This window comes from Mesoplodon bidens, assembly GCF_964165515.1.
Source record: "Mesoplodon bidens genome assembly, chromosome: 2".
Classification (NCBI taxonomy): Eukaryota; Metazoa; Chordata; class Mammalia; order Artiodactyla; family Ziphiidae; genus Mesoplodon; species Mesoplodon bidens.
In genome coordinates, this window is record NC_138177.1 from 36,954,527 (window position 1) to 36,978,208 (window position 23,682).

Consider the following 23,682-nt stretch of genomic DNA (forward strand, 5'->3'; position numbering starts at 1 on the left):
TGTTAATATATTTTTTAAATTTCGTAATTTTGAAGTCAGTAGGGGCCCTGTAAGACAGAACCAAATCTGCCTCTTGAAAAAACACTGTTTCCAATGTTTCAAATATAATCTCTTCCAAGAATTGTTTTATAAACTGGGCATGAATTTAGAAATGTAAAATCAATCTTCTTTAACAGTTTCCTAAAAACATAATTTAAAGCAAAGGAAGTTTACTAGAAAAATTACTTGGAAGAAGGAGATTGCCAAGCCCGTGGCCAGGCAGGGGTGCCCAAAGCCTCAGGCTTTGTGTCTGGAGGTACTGCAGTGGTTCCATGGGAGTAACCCAGTATATGGCCAAAGTGTTCCTGGGGCATTTCAACATATGACAAATATAACTCAAAATACCATAAAAAGGAGAGCAGCCAAGATGGATCAGTGAACTAGAAGACAGAGTAGTGGAAATCACCGCCACAAAAAAAAGAATGAAAAGAAATGAGGACAGTTTAAGAGACCTCTGCGACAACATCAAGCGCACTAATATTCACATTATAGGGGTCCCAGAAGGAGGAGAGAGAGAGAAAGGGCCTGAGAAAACACATGAAGAGATAATAGCTGAAAACATCCCTAACCTGGGAAAGGAAACAGTCACAAGTCCAGGAAGCACAGAGAGTCCCATACAGGATTAACCCGCAGAGGAAGACATCAAGACACACTATAATCAAAATGACAAAACTTAAAAGATAAAGGGAGAATACTAAAAGAAAATTACTCAAATTACCTCACTGATCTAAATGTGAACAATCAAATTATGAATATTAAGCAGAATACTTTTAAAGAGCTAGTGGTTACAAAAAATGAATTTGAGAAACTACTGACAAAGGCTTGAAAATGTTTTTACATACCACGTAATTTCTGATAATATGTAGAATAAGAATGACTTAAAAACAAATTTTTAAGACACTCTATATACATAAAACTAATAGACTATTTCATATTTTTGCCAAGTAATCGAGCAAAATCTAATGAAGAATACAAGTATACAAAGCCTTTTCAATTATACTTAACACATTGAAAATAATGCTACCATGCTTTCTCCATCCACATGGTCTTTATACATTCTGTTCCCTCTATCTGAAACACTCTTCCCCACTCCTATCTACTAATATATTTAATAACTCTCCATCCTTCAAATCTCAACTAAATCAGCACTAACCTCCCTGACTAGGTAAAATTTCACTATTATTGCTTCTCATAGCACTATGTATCTCACCTTTTATTGACTTATTTAAATAATGGCTGCTCATTTTATTAGGTTACTTAGTTCTATCATTAGTTCTATTATTAGGTTGCTGTGAAAATTAAGCGATCCGTGTGTAAACCACCTAGAACAATGCCAGCCACATGTAAATACTATTAGTATTGGCCCCATTAAACCTGTAAGAGGTAAACTTTGCTTCTGTCATCTAAGATTATTCTCTAGAGTTTTAGTTTGTTAAAAACTACTTCATTACTAGCATTAACACAGTACTAGAGGTGTTCTCATCTATTCCTTGTCAAACTGTTTGATACTCCTCTCCTCAAGAGGCAGAGCTTAATTCCCTACCCTTGGAGTAGATTTAGGGACTCGCTTTTAACAAATAGAGTAAGATGGATGTAAAGTTGTGTGACTTGGGGACTAGGTCATAAAGGGAATTATGACATTCTGTTCGAAGATTACTTGCTCTGGGGAAAGCCAGCTGCCATACTATGAGGACATTCAGACAGCCATGCAGAGGAGCCCATGGGGCAAGGAACTGAAGCCTCCCACCAGCAGCCACATGCATAAGCCATCTTGCAAACAGATCCTCTAGCCCCATACAAGCCTTCAGATGACTGCAGCTCCAGCTGGCAGCTTGACTGAAACTTCACAAGACACCCTGAGCCAGAACCACCGAGCTCAGAAACTTCTGGATATCTGACACTAAGAAATCATGTGAGATCATAAATATTGGTAGTTTTAAGCTGCTAAACTCTGGAATAACTGGTTACTCAGCAATATATATAAAGTACTGTATATGTTTAAAGAAAAAGAGGATGATGATAGTAAATGAAGAAACAGAAGACACTATCAAAAAAGACCAACAGGGGCTTCCCTGGTGGCGCAGTGGTTGAGAGTCCGCCTGCCGATGCAGGGGACACAGGTTCGTGCCCGGGTCCAGGAAGATCCCACATGCCGCGGAGCGGCTGGGCCTGTGAGCCATGGCCGCTGAGCCTGCGCGTCCGGAGCCTGTGCTCCACAACAGGAGAGGCCACAACAGTGAGAGGCCCATGTACCGCAATTAAAAAAAAAAAAAAAAAAAAGACCAACAACTTAACAAAAAAATAAAGCTGATTTATTTTTGGGCAAAAGACTTGAATAGACATTTCTCCAAAGAAGATATATAAATGGCCAATAAGCACATGCAAAGATGCTCAACATCACTAATCACTAGGTAAGTGCAAACTGAAACCACAATGATATACTACCTCATACCCATTAGGATGGTTACCACCAAAAATAATAATAATAATAAATGTTGATGACTATGTGGTAATACTGGAACCCCTGTGTAGTACTGGGAGGAACATAAAGTGATGCAGCCACTATGGAAAACAGTATGGCACTTCCTCAAATATAGATTTACCATATAATCCAACAATTCCACTTCTGGATATATACCCCCAAGATAATAAAGCAGGGTCTCGAAGACATATTTGTACACCGATGTTCATAGCAGTATCACTCACAGTAGTCAAAAGGTGGAGGCAAGCCAAGCGGTCCATTAACAGATGAATAGATAAACAAAATGTGGAACATGCATACAATGAAATATCATCTGACACATGCTACAACATGGATGAACCTTAAGGACATTACGTTAAATGAAATAAGCTAATCACAAAAGGACAAATACTGTATGATTCCACTTATATGAGGTACTTAGAGTAGGCAAAGTCATAGAGAAAATGTAGAATGGTGGTTGCCAGGGACTGGAGGAAGGGTAAATGAGGAGTTATTGTTTCATAGGTACAGAGTTTCAGTTTTGCAGGATGAAAAGAACTCTGAAGATGGATAGTGGCGATGGTTACACAATGCGAATGTAATTAATGCCACTGAACTGTACACTTAAACTGTTAAAATGGTAAATTTTATATTATGTGTATTTTACCACAGTTTTTAAAAAGACAATTTAAAGAGGATCAAATAGAACTTGCAGAAATGGAAAATATAATCACTGAAATTAGAAGTCTGATGGATTAAATAGCTCATTAGATCAGGTAAAGAGCACTCTGAAGAAATACACAAAATGTAGCACAGTGACACAACAACTGAAAATACAGAACAGAGGTTAAGCAACATGAGAATAGAACAAAAGGTCCAACATATGTCTAAACAATGTTGAAAAAGAAAAGAGTAAAGAGGGAATTCCCTGGCTGTCCGATGGTTGGGACTCGGCACTTTGACTGCCAAGGGCTCAAGGGTTCAATCCCTGGTTGGGGCACTAAGATCCTGCAACCTACGCAGCATGGCCAAAAAAAAAAAAAAGCACAGAGAATTACCAGCAGGATAAATAATAAGAAATCTATACCTAGTAGTTACTGTGTAGTGAAAATGCTAAATACTAAAGACAAAAAGATTTACAAAACCACCAAAAAGAAATGATAGACTGTCTCCAGGAAGGATAATTATAATGACAGCTAACTTCTCAATAGCAATAATGGAACCCAGGAGATAATAAAATAATATACTGAGAAAAGTGAACACTAAAGCAGATATACTTCAAGGCTGTGGGATTTAGCCTAGTAAATGCACCTGCTTGGTTCAGTAGAAATGCACTTTTTTTCTTTTTAATATTCTACAGCTGATGTTGATACATACTCCTGGTTAAGCAGAGGAGGCAAAGGAGGAAAAGGTAGAAAGAGAGGGAGGGAACAAAATAAACAAAACAAAATGTTAACAATTAGGAAAACAGGGCAAAGAGTAAAAGAGTTCTGAATTTTTTCTTGCAACTATTCTATAATGTTAACTTTCAAAATAAAGTTATAGGGCTTCCTTGGTGGTGCAGTGGTTAAGAATCCGCCTGCCAATGCAGGGGACAAGGGTTTGAGCCCTGGTCCGGGAAGATCCCACATGCAACAGAGCAACTAAGCCCGTGCACCACAACTACTGAGCCTGCGCTCTAGAGCCCGTGAGCCACAACTACTGAGCCCACGTGCCACAACTACTGAAGCCCAGGCGCCTAGAGCCCGTGCTCCACAATAAGAGAAGCCACCGCAATGAGAAGCCTGCGCACCGCAACGAAGAGGAGCCCCCGCTCACTGCAACTAGAGAAAGCCCGCACACAGCAACAAAGACCCAACACAGCCAAAAAATAAATAAATAAAAATAAAAATAAAATTTAAAAATAAAGTTATAAAAAGAACAAAAACACATACATACATCAGAATTATACAATTCTGTTTTAAGATGCCACTATTTCTAAACACTGATTCTAAAAATTCTAATAGGAAATCATGCCTATAAATTAGTCCAAATTGTCCCATTATTACCTGGGAGTATTCATCATGAGAGAATAGAGGTTGGATGCATTTAATCAGTTACTGAAACTTGATAACACACAGGTGTCAACTAATTCATGACAACCTCACCATAAAGGTACAGAAAAACATTCATTAAGTTTCTATGCCTTCCCTAGCCCCTTCTTGACTTTGTACTTAATGATATTCTTAGTTCTTAAACTATGAAAAGTTCCCCTGGGTGATTTTGGAGATAAATTTAAAATTCCATTTTCTAAAACTTAATGATTCTTCTCTCCTCACTAACCTTCACACCCAATCTCACATCAAACCAATAAGAAGAGAAACACAAGCTTCACGTTCTCTCCTTTTTCCCCTTTAAATTTCTCCAATCTCTCTATATCTTGAAGAACAGAAAAAGTATACTAACAATTTTTAAGACAATTCTGTGCAAGACAGTGGGAGAAGCTTTGTATACATTATCTTGTTTAATAATCAAGCCAGCCATACAGCAGATATTATCCTCATTTTATAATGAGGAAATAAGTTCAAACAATTCACATAGTTAATAAACCACAATTCCAACCCAAATCTGTCTAGCTCCAAAACTCCTGTACTTTCTACATCATAGTGCTTTGAGTCACATTTGTTGCCTCAAGTTCTCCTTTTAGAATAACATTTTTATAAAGTACAGAACCTTAGCAGATAGCCTGACACCAAGATCCAGCTTCACAAAAATAGAACCTTGAACACAAGTTTCTCAGTCACAGATTAAGAGCTTTATTCCCTCTCCTATAAACCCCAAAATTACTTTGTTTCATTTATTCTATCTACTACCCTATTTAGACATAACTTAAACCGAAAAAAATGACATCTACCTATTGGATACTTCCATGTAGAGGCTTCTTCCATGAGCATGGTAGATTCCAGTTATAATTTTATCTGATCCACTGTTGTGTTGGGAGGCTTCCCCAAGATCACTCCCAGGTTCAATGATTCACTATGACGACTGAGCACACAGTTGTACTTATAGTAATGATTTATTGAAGCTAAAAGATACAAAGCAAAATCAGCAAAGGGAAAAGTCAGATGGGGTACAGTCTGCAGGAATCAGGTACAAGCTTCCAAGAGACTTCTCCCAGGGGAGTCACAAAAGACACACTTAACTCCTCCAGCAATGAGTTTTAGCAACATGTGTAAAATGCTGTCTACAGGGTAAGCTCCTTAGAGGTTAGGTACCCAAGGTTTCTCTTAGGGGCTGGTCATGTAGGCACCCTCTACCTACCACGTAGCAAAATTCCAGACTCCCAGAAGGAAAGTAGGTGCTGAGCATAAACCACATTGTTTGTACTAACAGTTTAGACACAGTGAGCCACTCTTCACAGTTCTGGGAATGGTGGAAACCCTCCCAAAATCAAAGTTCCTAGACACCAGCCAAGGGCCAACTTTGTAAGCAGGGGTTCTAAGGATTATCGGTCTCAAGCCTGCTTATGTTCAGTCTTTTCTGCACCGCTGAGATGTTCTCTTTGGAAACAATGTACTGCTGCTGTTTTGTTTTTGGTGATCCCTGTTTTCTATCCAAAATGTGTCTCCAGGGACTTCACTGGTGGCGCAGTGGTTAAGAATCCACCTGCCAATGCAGGGGACATGGGTTCAAGCCCTGGTCCAGGAAGATCCCACATGCCGCGGAGCAACTAAGCCCGTGCGCCACAACTACTGAGCCTGCGCTCTAGAGCCAGAGAGCCACAACTACTGAGCCCGCATGCCACAACTACTGAAGCCTGTGCACCTAGAGACCGTGCTCCACAACAAGAGAAGCCACCACAATGAGAAACCCACACACCGCAACGAAGAGTAGCCCCCGCTCGCCACAATTAGAGAAAGCCCGCGTGCAGCAATGAAGACCCAACACAGCCAAATATTTTTTTTAAAAAAAGTGCCTCCATTCCCTGTCATTTTAACTAAAGTTTCCTTTCCTGAGATTTATATGTTTTTTATAACTTATCAGCTGCTTATGCCCAATTTTTAAAACTCTTTTACAAGCCACAAATACACTAGATACACAATGTTATGATTAAATTCTGTATCTAACCTTAAGGAGAATATCTGTGAGAAAAAAATCCTTTTAAGATTTAAAGACAGTAAAAAATTAATCTTAGCACACTGGGATAAAATCATTTGATGCAATTTAATAGATATTATTGATCATTTATACTGCAACAGACTCAATAACTATAATGCTTCTTTAAGGAAAAGGAAAAAAGGGGACCTCACTTTCATTACATTTCTACACATTTCTAGTTAATATGTACATTTACAAATCAGCTGCTAACATTGTTGGAGCGCTATCCTTTTATAAATCACCACCTAAAAACTAGACAGTAGGACTTCCCTGGTGGCGCAGTGGTTAAGAATCCGCCTACCAATGCAGGGGACATGGGTTCAAACCCTGGTCCAGGAAGATCCCACATGCCGCAAAGCAACTAAGCCTGTGCACCACAACTACTGAGCCTGCGCTCTACAGCCCGCGAGCCACAACTACTGAGCCCACCTGCCACAACTACAGAAGCCTGCACACCTAGAGCCCACACTCCACAACACGAGAGGCCACTGCAATGAGAAGCCCGCGCACCACAACAAAGAGCAGGCCCTGCTCGCCACAACTAGAGAAAGCCTGCGCACAGCAATGAAGACCCAATGCAGCCAAAAATAAATAAATAAATTTATTTAAAAAAAAAAAAACTAGACAGTAAACCCACACTTCCTTCTTCTTGAAAGAAGTTAAACAACTCATGACATTTTAAAAGGAATAGAACACAACCCTGCTGTCTTCCTCCACATTTTTGAGTTAATGCCTCAGACTAAGTATGCTCTGTTCAAAGGGTCATATTAAAAAATTAACATCCTAGGAATATTTTACTTTAGCTTAAAAAAAGGAAAGGTTTTTAAATATACATATACAAGGTTGTACTTTCTTAGTGTTGGGGTTATATCAGCAAATTAAGCAATGCTGGACTGAATTAGTGACTGATCTGTACTGTGAAATAATTGCTGAAATGTCTTCTGCTTTTTTCCCTACAATCTCTCCCATTAATGTATCCTGTCCTTAAATAAACTTAATAATGAGCTCAGAAGAATGAAGAATACAGAAGCCTTCAATGAAGAACTTATCTAACTAAGGAAACAGGAATAACAAAAGTGTAAGACAAAAGTATGGGTGTTAAATAATGTGAGGAAGAATAAATGCAAAAGAAGTTCTAAGAGGACCAAAAAAATAAAACCCCTTTCTCCTTTAAGATTTACAAAGTTTCAAAATATATGAAGTGAAAAAAAGATAGTTAACAAAAATTGCATGTATGTTTTATATACTTTTTGATTAACAACACAAACTATGAAAAGAGGGTTTAAAAGGTTACACACGAGAACTTTAATGATTGTTGTCCCCAAACAGGAAGATGAGTTTGGGGTTTGTTTTACTTTTTGCTTATGTTCTTTTTCTTTATAATGAAATATACCACTTTTGTAATAAGAAAAAAATAATTCTTTTCCTTTCCCCTTAAAGAAATGAAAGAAACAAGTAGTAAATATATGGCTTTTCCCCCCTTTTTCTAGTTTAAAGATGAAGCAAGATCTTTGTAATAAATATTTTATACTTGTACAAGTAATACAAAAAACAAACATTTCACACTTGGCCGGCCATTCTTCTGTTAGCTGTCCCCTCAAAACTCAGTGATCAAAAATAAATAAAACAAAACAAAATACTCCAGGAAAGATCTTCAAGTTAGTAGCCAGTTAACATGCACCATCACCCTCCCTATTAGTACAGACTGTCCTCTCACTGAGGTCCTCCTTACACCTTAGATCATTCTTCACTTCCATTATTTTCCCCAAAATTATCCTCCTCAAAGTAAACTACTTTTTCTCTTTCTATATTCATTGCAAGTAACCAAAAAAACTACATTTATATTATTGTTAGAAAGCTAGGGACTTCTCTGGTGGTCCAGTGGTAAAGAATCTGTCTTCCAATGCAGAGGACACGGGTTCGATCCCTAGTCGGGGAACTAAGATCCCACATGCCGCACCACAACTACTGAGCTCCCGCGCCTCAAAGAGAGAGCCCACGTGCCGCAAAACTACAGAGCCCACACGCCCTGGAGCCCACGCACCACAACTAAAGAGAGAAAACCCGCAGGCCACAACTAGAGAGAAACCCGCACGCAACGAAAGATCCCGCATGCATCAACGAAGATCCCGCATGCTGCAACTAAGACCCGATGCAGCCAAAAAAATATAAGAAAATAAATAAATAAAATATTAAAATAGTCTTTAAAAAAAAGAAAGCTCTAACACAGAAGCTCATGCATTAAGAGAGGCAGCTTGATATACTGGAAAGCACAGTGGGCTAAAGTCTTACATTACAGTCCAGCTCTGGCTGTGCCACTTATTATACATTATTTAATTTAGTGTAAATAGGAGATAAGAGGATTCTTTTGTGGTAGGTTGTCTTAAGATGTTTCTCTTTACACAACACCTGCTAACTGTAAAAAAAAATTGTTTTTCAAATAATATAGATATATGTAGAGTTGAAAGTGGAAGTTCCTTTCATATCTCTACTCCCACAACCACCAAGGAGCCTGAGAAGATACTAATAGGATGCTCTTCTAATAGTCCAGCTGATAACATCTGTTTCATTCACAGCTCTGTGGGCCTAAAGGAACCTCCTCTGAATCTGACAGACTCAGAGGTTGTAGAGTTTGAGCTCAACATAGTTACTAGATAGAAATTTGGGTCTTCTCTCTAAGGCAGGGAGTTAGTGTGTTGCATACAACACAAAGAATGACCCAACATTTAGCAACCAGCAGAGCAAACTTAAGGTAGTCATTACTGCTTTCCATCAAATATTTCTAGCTGCCCTCCCAGGCTCATAGCAAAACTGCACCTTCCCCATCCCCTTGACATGATGTGATGCCAAACATCTCTTCTGGTTTTTAAAGTTTCCACTAGTACTTGATTCACCATTCTCTCTTTCCCTCTGCAACGCAACTGCCAGCATTCTAGAATGACGGTGTAAGACTAACAGCCTGGGTCTCTGGGTGAGAAGAGATAGGCAGAATCCCTCTCCCACCTCTGCCAAGACCCCCTCCTCCAACACACACCGATCTACACTGAACAGGTAGTGTGAGTGACAAACTTTTGATGTGTTAATGCACTAAGATTGGGGTGGGGAGCTGTTCTTACCAACCTATAACCTAATCTAACTAGACAAACCAACTGATTCTAAAGTTAATATAAAAAATAAGCAAGCAGGCATAGCCAGGAATATTCTGAAAATAAAGAGAAATGAACTAGTCCTACTGGATGGCAGCAACAACAAAGAGCTAATACCTATAAAGCACTAATTACATGCCGAACACTATTTCTAAGCACTTTATTTAAATTTACTCATTTACTCCTAATAACAACCTTATTAGATAGGTATTATCATCTCTATTTTAAAAATAAGGACACTGAATTATAGGGGTGTTAAATAACTTGCCCAAGATCACACAGCTAAGGAAGTGAAGATTTAAAGCAAGGCAGTTTAGCACAAAAGTCTATATATTCTTAACCACCATTCTTTAGCACAAAAGTCTATATATTCTTATTTATACCACACATTATAAGAATACACTAAAACAGTGTGATACTGGCACATGATTAGGCAAATCAACAGAAAGAACAGAAAATCCAGAAACAGAATCAAATGCACACAGGATTTTACTATACAAAAAGGTGAATAAACAGTTTATTCAACAAATGGCTATTTTGAAATCCCTATATCCTTTGTCAGCAATTCCAATTCAAGGCATTTATTCTACAGCTATTACCTAGCACGTTTCAAATGATACATAAGATTTTTCACTACAGCACTGTTTGAAACAACCAAATTATAATTCACCCATACAATGGAATGCCATGCATTAAAAAGAAGAAAAGCGGGTTTCCCTGGTGGCGCAGTGGTTGAGAGTTCGCCTGCCGATGCAGGGGACACGGGTTCGTGCCCTGGTCCGGGAAGATCCCACATGCCGCGGAGCGGCTGGGCCCGTGAGCCATGGCCGCTGAGCCTGCGCGTCCAGAGCCTGTGCTCCGCAATGGGAGAGGCCACAGCAGTGAGGGGCCTGCGTACCGCAAAAAAAAAAAAAAAAAAGAAAAGCAAGTTCTTTACTTACTAGCATGGAAGAATCTCCAAGATAAATTAAGTGGAAAAAAAAAAAAACCGAGGTGCAAAACAGTATATATGCTTCCATTGTTCTCAAAAAAAAAAAAAAAGCCTGGGGGGATACACATGCATATACACATGCATATATGTATGTTATGTGTATATATATATATGTATATATATGTGTGTATATATACACACACACACACCTATCTGTAAGTATACATAAGAAACTGGTGATTTGGATTGCCAAAATTTGAGTGGCCAGGGAAAGGGGATGGCAGAAACACTTCTGTACCATTTTTTTAAAGAAATTTTTCTTTTTTGATTTATTTATTTATTTTTGGCTGCATTGGGTCTTCGTTGCTGCACGCAGGCTTTCTCTAGTTGTGGCGATTGGGGGCTACTCTTCGTTGTGGTGCACAGGCTTCTCATTGCGGTGGCTTCTCGTTGCGGTGGCTTCTCGTTGCAGAGCACGGGCTCCAGGTGTGCAGGGTTCAGTAGTTGTGGCACGCAGGCTCAGTAGTTGTGGCTTGCAGCCTCTAGAGCACAGGCTCAGTAGTTGTGGTGCACGGGCTTTGCTGCTCCACAGCATGTGGGATCTTCCTGGACCACTGATCGAACCCGTGTCCCCTGCATGGGCAGGCGGATTCTTAACCACTGTGCCACCAGGGAAGTCCCTATACCATTTGATTTTTGAACTATGCAAAGATACTGAGCATTCAATAAATAAATAAATGATTTAAATTTTACAAGAGAAAGGCTGAGCCATTTAGCAGCAGGGATAAATGCCAAAAGAATACATTGAGAGTTATCATGATAAAGAAGCTGAGCAGCCATTACACTCCATGTACTACAAGCTGAAACCGAGAAAGCCAGCTGGAAGAAAGGAAAACTGAACAGATATACAGAGCAAAAACAATGCCAAAACCTTGCAGCCCCTAAAAGAGAAAGATGGAGTATGCAGTCTTAATTTCGAATGGCTTACTAGCTCCAGTTTCCATGAGGCCCAGACATACCATGACTCCAACCGACGGAGTGTCATGATCTCCAGTGTACACACATACAACACACACTTCCACTGGAGTTAGCTCCACTGGTTCACCATTCCCCGCCCTCCTTTTTTTTCTCTTAAGGCCTCTACAACTAACTTTCCTATTCATATGAATGGAAAGGTATTTCAGGATGACACCTTTGTGAGAGAGAAAAGTGCCCTTTGTGAGACAGAAAGACTGATCTACCTAAGTGAAGTGCTAGAAATATCCAATCAGAATGCTGATAACTGTACCAAAATAAAACTATACATTATACTTAACTATATATCCAGAAGCACTGAAATCTGGGAATTAAACCAAGGGACAGAAGCCTAAATACAATACACTATCTTGTATTAAGGTCTCAAGATTATCTCAGCCTTTATGCTACCATAATTGTTAAGTACATTAACAGCCTTTATGCTACCATAATTGTTAAGTACATTAACCAATAAAAATGTTAGAAAGGCAACTTTAAAAAAACATTAATAGCTATGACTTTTTGAGTACTTACCATTCACCACGCACCCTCTGGGAATTTTACATGTAATATATTTAATTCTCACAGCTCTATGAGGCAGGTACTATTAGCATGACTATTTTACAGATGAGGAAACAGACACATATAAAAAATTCAGAACCCTAAGAGACCTTAGAAATTATGTCTTCCCATGCAAGTTATTTATTTTCTACCTATGTCAAGACATTGGTATGTTAAATCATAAATTTAATCCAGGATCTAAACCCACATAGTCTAACACCAGAGTCCACAGCTATTAACAGCATGCTTATAAATGGCACTGACTGATGTTATAATTGAAAGCACTCAACTAGAAAACCCCAAAGCTTCAAGAATTGCAAGTGTGAAAAATCTGTTTACATCAAGATTAGGGAACAAACACAAAGTCATTCCTGGTAGGATCAGTAATCTCTTAAATATAGTTTTTCAAGGAAATATTTTCCTGTTAATAGTAATTATCTAGCTGTCTTTTATTAGTATTTTTTTAAATTCAATTCTAAAAAATATCTAAGGGGATTTCCCTGGTGGTCCAGTGACTAAGACCCCATACTCCCAATGCAGGGGGTGGGAGTTTGAGCCCTGGTCAGGGAACTAAGATCCCACATGCTGCATGGCATAGCAAAAAGAATAAATAAAATAAAAAATATCTAAGAAGGCACAAAACAAGTACATGAAGGCTAGTCTCAAAATAAAATGGTAATATTTATTAATCCTTAATAAAGTGAATTGTATATGTTATATTGTATTTTTCCTTCTATTTTATTACCATGAAAGCTTTGGGAAGACAGTGGAGAATCAGTGCAGAACATCTCCCCCTAGGTACAGCACAAACTTGGGAAAACCACAAAACTTAAGTCAAGCTCTGCTTCCTACTAGTTATGTGGCCTTAAGGTAGGAGACTTACTCTCTCTTAGCTAAACATCTTCATCTGTAAAACCAGGAAATATATATAGCTTCTGGGGTTGTGTTGAGGATTAAGTGATAGGGTAGAATAAAGTATCCAGGACACAGCATCCAATCCTTTCCCAATGCTATTATACTGCTAAAGCACAATGGTTAAGAGCAAAACGTTTAGAGTTAGACATGTCTTATTGTGAGACCGTTTTCATCATTTTTTTGCCAAGGACTAAATGAGATAATACCTGAAGTAGTAACATATAAATGCTGAATAAGTATTACTACATAAGTAATACTACCAAAAGCAAAAAATGGGCACCAAAGGTAACTAGAAACTGAACCTAGAAAAATAATAAAAGTTAGACTCTAATCTTTCTGTGCTCTACTACTAAGCTATGTGTCCATGATCAACTTGTTTCATCTGCCTAAGCATTAGCTTATTCACCTATAAATCAAGGGTACCAGAATACTGGGAATTCCCTGGCAGTCCAGTGCTTAGGACTCCGTGCTTTCACTGCCAAGCACCTGGGGTTCAATCCCTGGTCAGGGAACTAAGATCCAGCAAGCTGTGCAGCACAGCCAAAAAAAAAAAAAAAAAGAAAAAAAAAAGTGTATCAGAATACATAATTTCTTTTTTGATGTGGACCATTTTTAAAGTCTTTATTGAATTTGTTATAATATTGCTTCTGTTTCATGTTTTGGTTTTTTGGCCACGAGGCATGTGGGATCTCAGCTCTCCGACCAGGGATGCAATCAGCACCCCCTGCATTGGAAGGTGAAGTCTTAACCAGTGGCCAACCAGTGAAGTCCCAGAATACATAATTTCTAAGGTCTCTTCCAGTTCTAAATTTTTATACCTCTGTCTGTCTGGCTACTAAAGTCATAAATTTTATCTTAAAACAACCAATACCGTCACATATACATACACTCACCCTCAAGGAAAAAAAATATAAACCTGTAGCAGATTGAAAAATTTAGAGATTCAGGGAAATGGCCAAAACTGGTAAGCACTACAACTCCAGTTGAAGATTTTATTTATTTATTTATTTATTTTTAAAATTTATTTATTTTTGGCTGCATTGGGTCTTCGTTACTGTGCGCAGGCTCTCTCTAGTTGCGTCGAGTGGGGGCTAATCTTCATTGCAGTGCACGGGCTTCTCATTGCAGTGGCTTCTCTTGCTGCAGAGCATGGGCTCTAGGTGCGTGGGCTTCAGTAGTTGTGGAGCATGGGCTCAGTAGTTGTGGCTCTTGGGCTCTAGAGCGCAGGCTCAGTAGTTGTGGCCCACGGGCTTAGTTGCTCCACGACATGTGGGATCTTCCCGGACCAGGGATCGAACCCGTGTCCCCTGCACTGGCAGGCAGATTCTTAACCATTGTGCCACCAGGGAAGTCCCTCCAGTTGAATATTTTAATAAGAAACATGTTAATGTCAAATACTTTAAATAAGAAAAAATTATTTTAAAAAGGAACACCTAAAAATAATGAAAAACAGTGCTAATTTATAGTTGCTACAAAAAACTGAAAATACTTAAAGCATTTTGAGTACCTGCCTAGCTTGCAAAGACTCTCCTGAAACATCAATCTCACACTGTGGTAGGCCCAGAGTAGCTAAATACATTCTAGATCAGTGGTCCTCAACCAGGGGTGATTTTATCTCCAAGGGGATTTTGGCAATATCTAGAGACATTTTTTGGTTGTTACAGTTAGAAGGTGAGCGCTACTGGCATTTAGTTGACAGGGGCCAACAATCCTGCTAAACACCCTACAATGCACAGGACAACCCACAAAAAGAACCATTCAACCCAAAATGTCAATATTATGGAGGTGATCTGACCACCAATCACAGCTACTCTCCTGGGAATCTGGAACTGAGACTAAGAAATTAAAGTTCAATATAGACCATCTTTTTGGTCAGAGATTACAAAAAAAAAAAAAAAAGAAGAAGGAAAGTATGGTATGAATTGAATGTCTAAGAGGGAAGAATAAAGTGAGCAAACAGAAGCCAAAACAAGAGACAGAAAATAAATATTGCCTGAGTTTTTAGCAGCCTTCCACGTCCCGTTTCTGGGCCAGCCTAGCTGCATTCCTGTTCTTGAGCCTCCACTATCTCCATATAAATTTTCTAGGTATTACATAATATGGAGTTGGTCTCTCCTACTTGTAACCAAGAGTCCTACTCACATACATTACCCACAGAAAACTGCTAAGATAGAAGAATCGACTATAGCAGAGTAATACTTCAACACAAGTAAATCAAAAATAAATTTGATGAAACTTTATAATAGTAAGAACCCAATGGTGAGGTACAGAAAAAAGATCAATGAGAACTAATCTATAAATATAAGGACAACAGAGGAAATAGAAAAGGTAAATAATGTGGAAACCAGGGAAAGAGTCAAAATTTCCTGAACTAGAAGAACAACCAAAAACCAAAGACAGTTGGTATATGATATAAAGACTGAGAAATAATCATTTAAGACAGACTCCTCAAACATCTACCTACCAAGCTCTTAAGCTTTAAGAGGAAGAATTTTATACAACTCAAAAACACAAAAACAATTCAGTTAAAACATGGGCAGGGAATTCCCTGGCAGTCCACTGGTTAGAACTGCACGCTTTCACCACTGAGGGTGCCAGTTCAATCCCTGGTCAGGGAACTAAGATCCTGCAAGCCGTGCAGTGTGGCCAAAAATTTAAGAAAGACAAAAAGAAAAATAAATAAGTTAAAAATGAGCAGAGAATCTGAATAGACATTTTTCCAAAGAAGACATACAAATGACCAACAGGTACATGAAAAGGTGCTCAACATCACTAACCACAAGGGAAATGCAAATCAAAACTACAAAGAGATATCACCCCATGCTGGTTAGAATGGCTATCATTTAAGAAAAAGAAGAGATAGGGTTGGCAGGCAAGGGTGTGGAGAAAAGGGAGCCCTTCTGCACTGTAGGTGGGAATGTAAATTGGTGCAGCCACCACAGAAAACAGTATGGACGTTCCTCAAAAAACTAAAAATAGAACTACCATATGAACAGTGATCCAACTTCTGGGTTTATACCCAAAGGAAATGAAAACAGCATCTTGAAGGAGTATCTGCATTCCCACGTTCACTAAGCATGATTCACAATAGCCAAGAGAGGACCCAACCTAAGTGTCCATCAAGAGATGAATAGATAAAGAAGATGGAAGAGATACACACACACACACACACACACACACACACACACACACACACACAATGGAATATTATTCAGCCAAGAGAAAGAAGAAATCCTGCCATTTGCAACAACTTGGATGGACCTTGAGAGCATTACGCTATGTGAAATAAGTCTGACAGAAAAAAGGCAAATACTGTATGATATCACTTATATGTGGAATCTAAAAAAGCTAAACTTAGAGAAGAGAGGAGAGTGGTGGTTAACAGGGCCTAAGAAGCGGGGGAAATGGGGAGACACTGGTCAAAGGGTACAAACTTCCAGTTATAAGATTAACAAGTTTTGAAGATCTAATATAGTGCATGGTGATTATACCTAATAATACCAATACTATATATTTGAAAGTTGCTAAAAGAGTAGATATTACATGTTTTTACCACAAAAAAGAAATGGTAATTATGTGATTTGATGCAAGTGTCAGTTAATTGCTATGATGGTAATCACACTGCAATACATAAATGTATCAAATCAATAGCTGTATACCTTAAACTTAGATAAGGTTATATGTTAATTATATCCCAATAAACTGGAAGGAAAAAAAGAGGAAGAATTTTTAAAATAAAAAGATTTTATATGCTGCCAAGAAAAAAGAATAAACAGATAAACATAAAAGGATAAGCATGACCTCAGACTTGAAAAAGTAACAGCGTGGTAGAAAATTTGCCAGAGCTAAAGCCCTCCTGATACAGCCCATGGCCAAGATGACTTTTCTCTTTGAAGACAGTAATTTCAAGAAACAGATAACTTGAAATAATTAGATCAAAGAACTTATAAATCCATTAGAATTTTCCCAAACAGCAGGATTAATAACAGAATAAAATAGAAAATGAAAAATATAATGATAAAGACAGAATGAAAATATTATGAAATCCTAAGACTTAAAAGTGCAGTTAAGTTAAAAATAGGGTAGTAAAAGGAAAAACATACACTGGATAATAAAGCCAAATTTAAAGTAACTTTTTACCAATCAGTAACTGCAAAGAAAACTCAAAGCACCTCTACGGAATAAACTCTGCACTGTAACATGCCAGGTATAATATTTCTAAGTGAACAATGCAAAAAATACCTTCTCTTGTTGAATGTACCAATTCATTTAAATTTATTGAGGGTCAACTTTGTGCCTGTCACTGTTAAAGGTACAGGGACTCCGGTGGTGAACAAGATCAAGTTCCTGCTCTCATAGAGCTTACCATTTAAAACAGAACTGTCCAGTAGAAATGCAAGCCACAAATGTGAGCAAAAATATGTCATTTTACATATTCTGAATGCTAGGTTAAATTTTTTAATCCATAAAATTAATTTTAACAATCTATTCTAGGGACTTCCCTGGTGGCGCAGTGGTTAAGAATTGCCTGCCAGTGCAAGGGACACGGGTTCGATCTCTGGTTCGGGAAGATCCCACATGCCATGGGGCAATTAACCCCATGTGCCACAACTACTGAGCGTGCGCTCTAGAGCCCAGGAACCACAACTACTGAAACCCACACGTCTAGAGCCCGTACTCTGCAACAAGAGAAGCCACCACAATGAGAAGCCCGCGCACAGCAAAGACCCAACACAGCCAAAAATAAGTAAATACATATATTTTTTAAATCTATTTAATCTGACATATCTAAAACATTATCGTGTCAACATGTAATCAACATAAAAACATTAATATGATATTTTACATTCTTTTTTCATACTGAGTTTTTGAAATGTAGTGTGTATTTTAACACAGCTCTTCTCAATGAGGACAAAGGACATGTGCTGAATAGTCACATGTGGCTAGTAGGTGCCATACTGGACAGTGCCAACCTAGGAAGAGGGATGGGGCTGCTTTCTTTTTTTTCCATTTCAAATCTTGTCATATTCTTTGACTATTTATAAACTCTCCACATATATCTCTGATAAAAATAACTATAAAGAGTTTTCTGGTCAGAGCAAATAGTAACTCCAAGCACCTATTTTATGCAAAACTGGAAACAACCTACCATCAATATGAAAAATTCTGAATAAACTGTGGTATAGTTACACAGCGGAATACTGAACTATATTATTTCAAATGGATATATCTCAGAAACACACAGGATAGAAACAGAAAGTTGCAAGATGATACATCTGGCATAGAATTTATGTAAATCTTTCAAACATACAAAGCTACAAACTGGCGCCTACCCCACACACACCCTCTACAGATAATTACAAGTGGAATATAAAATGCAACTATTTAGAGGGGAAGGATAAACACCATCAGGGCAGTATTAAACTCAGGATAGGAAGGGAGAAGAATGGGTTTGAGAAGGCCTGCAAAGGGTATTCAACTGTCTCTATAATGTTTTCTTTTTTTAAAAATGTGACATAACATTAACATATGTTAAATCTGGGTGGCGGGTACCTGGACATTCTGTTATGTGCTCTACTTTTCTGTATGTTTGAAATACTTCCTTTAAAAAAAAATGCTTTCTTCACATTTTATTTCTATTTCTGAAGAAAAGACCAGAGTTTACTGGTATCAGAAACTTAACTTCTGATAAATATACATTTTTATAAAAGAAAATATTCTTTCTTCATACCTCCTTAAAGTTAATTCTCAGTTTCACAAAATTAATCATTCCACACTGAATCCAGTCTTCGAGTTACCTAATGGATTATCAGCATAGTTAAAAATATATATATTGATTCAGGAGCTAAACACAAGTCCAGATGCTATCTGGAGGGAATCCGGAACTCCTCTATAGTATCCACAGAATACATTTTTTCATAGCTAAAAGGCTTATGTTTACCAAAAATCAATGTTCAGAGGTCTCAACTACTGATGTAGCACTGTGACTAAGAATTGTCAACAACATCAGGAATGTATTTACCAAACTTAATATTCCCCTCAGCGCAAAAACATAAATTGTATGCTTTAGTCTAGACGCTAGTCACCAATAATGACACTTCTTAATGAAAATGTAGAGAAACAATTTCTCTAGTTGCCGTATTAAAATATACCAGGCAGGGCTTCCCTGGTGGCTCAGTGGTTGAGAGTCCGCCTGCCGATGCAGGGGACACGGGTTCGTGCCCTGGTGCGGCTGGGCCCGTGAGCCATGGCCGCTGAGCCTGCGCGTCTGGAGCCTGTGCTCCGCAACGGGAGAGGCCACAACAGTGAGAGGCCCGCGTACCGCAAAAAAAAAAAAAAAAATATATATATATATATATATACACACATATATACTTTAGATATATGTACTATATATACCTTAGCTATTGTGTAGAAAATAAATGGACAAAACATGTATTGTTACCACCAATAATAGTAACCAGAATTCATTAAGAAAAAGGATAGACGGTCTCTCTCCCTGCAACCCACTCCTACTTCCACCATGCCTCCTCCAACCAAATGCCTTACAGTACAGAAGTGTGATAAAGAATGAATAGTAATAACAGCTTAAAATTCTTCCTTATTTTTAAAAAAAGGCCTCTAGGAATATCAGTTTTAAGAAAATAAAAATGTTGGTAGAAAGTTACTACTACAGAAAATCTGGCTGCCTTCCTAGAAAGAGAATTAAAGGGAAAATGATTAGATGCAATACGAATACAGTAAGGCAGCCAGACCCAGGGCTGACAAACAAAAATCACTACTCATATACTAGCAATAAGCAATTAGGAAATGTAATGCAGAAGAATTACACTTATGATCACAACAAAAATTTTAAGAAGCCCACCAATAAGCTTAACAAGAAATGTCCAAAAACAATGGGAAACCAATGGAAAATCTTTTACTTAAGGACACAAAGATGACCTAGACTGGCAAAGGGACACCATGTTCTTAGATGTAAGGACACAATAATGCAGCAATGTCAATTCACCCTCAAATTAACCTATAATTCAGTACAATCACTATCAAAACCCCATCAAGATTTCTGAATCTTAACAATCTGGTCCCAAGAATCTTTGGAAGATATAATATGCAATAACATCCAAATAAACTTTGAAAAGTAACACAATAATAGGGAGCTACCAAGGTAAACATATACACTTTAAGCTTATAATACAGTTACCATAATTACAATATGTTAACAATGTGCAGGAAGAAATAAAGATGAATGGAACAATGGAAAGAGTTTTAAAAAGATCTGTGGACATTTGAGAATTAAATATATAAGAAATACAGCTCTTCAAAGCAGTGGAAATTGATGAACTATTCAATTATTAGTACAATGGAAAAACATTAAGCTGGTTCCAACCTCAAATATGTATATATAAATTTCAGAAAGGTTCAAGCTGGTAATAAGAAAAAATATGAGGAAAACAGGAGATCTTTAACAATCTTGTAAACAAATACTCATCAATAAGAAAATGGTTAACATCTAAACAAAATGGTTAAAATATATATCAAGAGCACAGAACACTATAAAGCTACTGAAAAGAATGAGAAATGTACACATCCTGGCATAGAAAGGTCTTCCAGACATATTAAATGCAAAAACCAAATCTGGGAGAAAAAAATCATACTGTATAATGCATTTACTTGCATTTATGAAATGGCAAGAGAAATATTAATATGTGCACTCACACAAATGTAATTACATAAAAAGTTCTGGGAAGATAACATATCAAACCATGAACAGTAGTTTCCTCTAACAAGGGAATATATGGATCATGGGTTGGGACATCAAAGAGGACTTTCATGTCTCATCTACATGCTTCTGTACTGATGGTTTTTTTTTTTTTTTTACACTGAGATACCTCTTTATATATTTTCACACAATTAAAAAATGCAAATTTCAACATTAATAAAAGCTACTATAACAAAAACCTTCAAGTGTCAACCTTTCTTTCCTATAAGAAAAAGATCGGTGATATGAATTATGCCTGTTAGTACTGCTAGTCTTAGGAAAATTTTTAAGATTTCCTAAGAAAATTACCAAGTTTTCTTAGTAATTATCTGGAACCACAAAATGCCAAGTGGCAATCTTTAGTATTAACTCAGTATTGTTATTTTAATTTGCTGAAATTAGCATAGAGAAAGGAACATGTTAACAAAATTGTGTATGTACATATTGTATATTATATTAAGCCACAGAACATTTTCTTTGACCTTGACCACATCAAATGAAAGGTTTTCTAAATCCTCCCTCTCCTTGGAAAAGCAAACCAGGGAATATAAATTGCCTGGGCCTGCTGAACTTTGTGTTCTGCTGGATCAAAAGCCAATACTGGCAGAGTTCACTACAGAGGAGCCCGCAGTACCACCATCATAGACTCAGCACATTTACAGCACAAAGCAAAGACAGAGAAGAAGCTCAATATAGGTCTCATTTTTTTAAGCAACCAAAATTAAATTTGTCACAGTATTATAGTTAATGTGCATTAATCTGTGCATTTATTTGAGTGAAAGTTCAATTGACAATAATTGACCTGGGACTGCCCTGGTGGCACAGTGGTTAAGAATCCGCCTACCAGCTCAGGGGACACGGTTTGATCCCTGGTCCGGGAAGATCCCACATGCCGCGGAGCAACTAAGCCCATGCACCACAACTACTGAGCCCGTGCCCTACAGCCCGCGAGCCACAACTACTGAAGCTCGTGCGCCTAGAGCCCGTGCTCCACAACAAGAGAAGCCACCGCAATGAGAAGCCCGCGCACAGCAACGAAGAGTAACCCCCACTCGCTGCAACGAGAGAAAGCCCGCGCACAGCAACGAAGACGCAATGCAGCCAAAAATAAATAAATAGATAGATAAATCTATTTATTTATAAAAAAGAAAAGAATTGAACTGAGAAATCATTCTAATTAGTACAACGATCACAAATTTACATACTGAAATTATACCCTCAACCCAAAAAGGCAGAGATTAGTAACCAACAGTTATTATACAAAATATCACACTTCCCCACACACAGACACACAAAACAAGACTAGTTTATTAACTGTTTCATGAGAGTGTTCATCAATATCTACTTAAGCAGCATCATTCTTTTTGACAGCAATTCTAAATTATACCTAAAAATTCTCTGAGATATTAACATAGGCAATTACTGTAAAATAACTGAATAAAGAAACACAGAAAATACTCTGGAGTGTTAAACTAGTTTTTTTTAATTCTATCATATTATCTAAAAAGGAAAAAGAAATGTCTTTATAAGTTGCATATTACAATAATAAACTAAATAGATCACTTCAAGTGGCTACACAGATTCCAATACAAGGAGAAAAGGAGAGTTGTAATCTATCAACAGGGAGTGGGGGATATAAAAGTCTTTAAATATTAGTAATACTAAGTCTAGAGGTTAAGCCAATAGTTCAACATTACCATGAGATTTCAAATTGCACTATGAGCGCCTACTGCTCCATTTGTTAGGCCATAATATCTAAGTCTCAATCCATAGCCACAGAGTAAGTATATAGATCTAACCCTGGTCTACCATTCTGAAACCCTCATCATTGGTCTCAAGAGAGATAGGGTAAAAAAAAGACTAAAAATCTTCCTATATACACACACATACATATACATATGTACATATACACAAACCCCAAAAGGTAACTAGGCATCATCACACATAACTACAGAATTACAAATAGGTATCCCAATTTCTTTGGTCTCTTATCTTTTTCAATTTGAGCAAGCAAGGTTTTATGGGGTTTGCGTGAAAAAAACCCTGCAATTAAGTACTTAGAACATGCCTGGCACACAGCACTCAATAAGTGGCAATTATTTCTTCACAGCTTCTTCCAGGGACTAAGGCCCACTCTAAGCAGAACTCTGTGTGTCTTACCTCCCTTTTCCCTGACACAAGATTCTTTCAAAAGTGCACCTCTCAACAGACCTTCAACATACGAACTTTTAGAGATTTAAAAAAAAAAAAAAGTTGAGGCCAAAGCACCTCTTCCTGCCGCAAAAAAAGTGGCATAAGACAGTGGACACCTGCATGTGGACACTAGACTTGCAACAAATGGACTTCTGAACCAGTTTTAAGTAGAAGAGTCAATACATTACGTTTTCTGACAACTGACAAACTTTGAATTACTTTTGATCCACCACTATTCTTAATCTCACATTACCAACAGTTCTCAAAGTGTGGCCCCAACCAGCAGCCTTCAGCAACACCTAAAAATTTGTCAAAAATGCAAATTCTTGAATCCCACCTCAGACGTAAATAAGAAACTCTGGGGGTGGGACCCAGCAATCTGGGTCTCCACACTAAAGTTTGAGAACGGTTCTATATGATCTGGTGAAGTATTAACAGTGACACTCCAAATTTATCTATTCCAGAAGAAATCTGTTAAGATTGATGAGGTTAACATTATGTATTTTAAAATCTTATACACATAGTA

At 37.8% G+C, this 23,682-nt stretch overlaps 1 protein-coding gene across 4 annotated transcripts in view; it reads right to left on the minus strand.

The window, feature by feature from the left end:
- ABL2 (ABL proto-oncogene 2, non-receptor tyrosine kinase) overlaps positions 1-23,682 on the minus strand; it is a 120,788-nt gene that overhangs the window by 90,395 nt on the left and 6,711 nt on the right. The window lies entirely within an intron of this gene.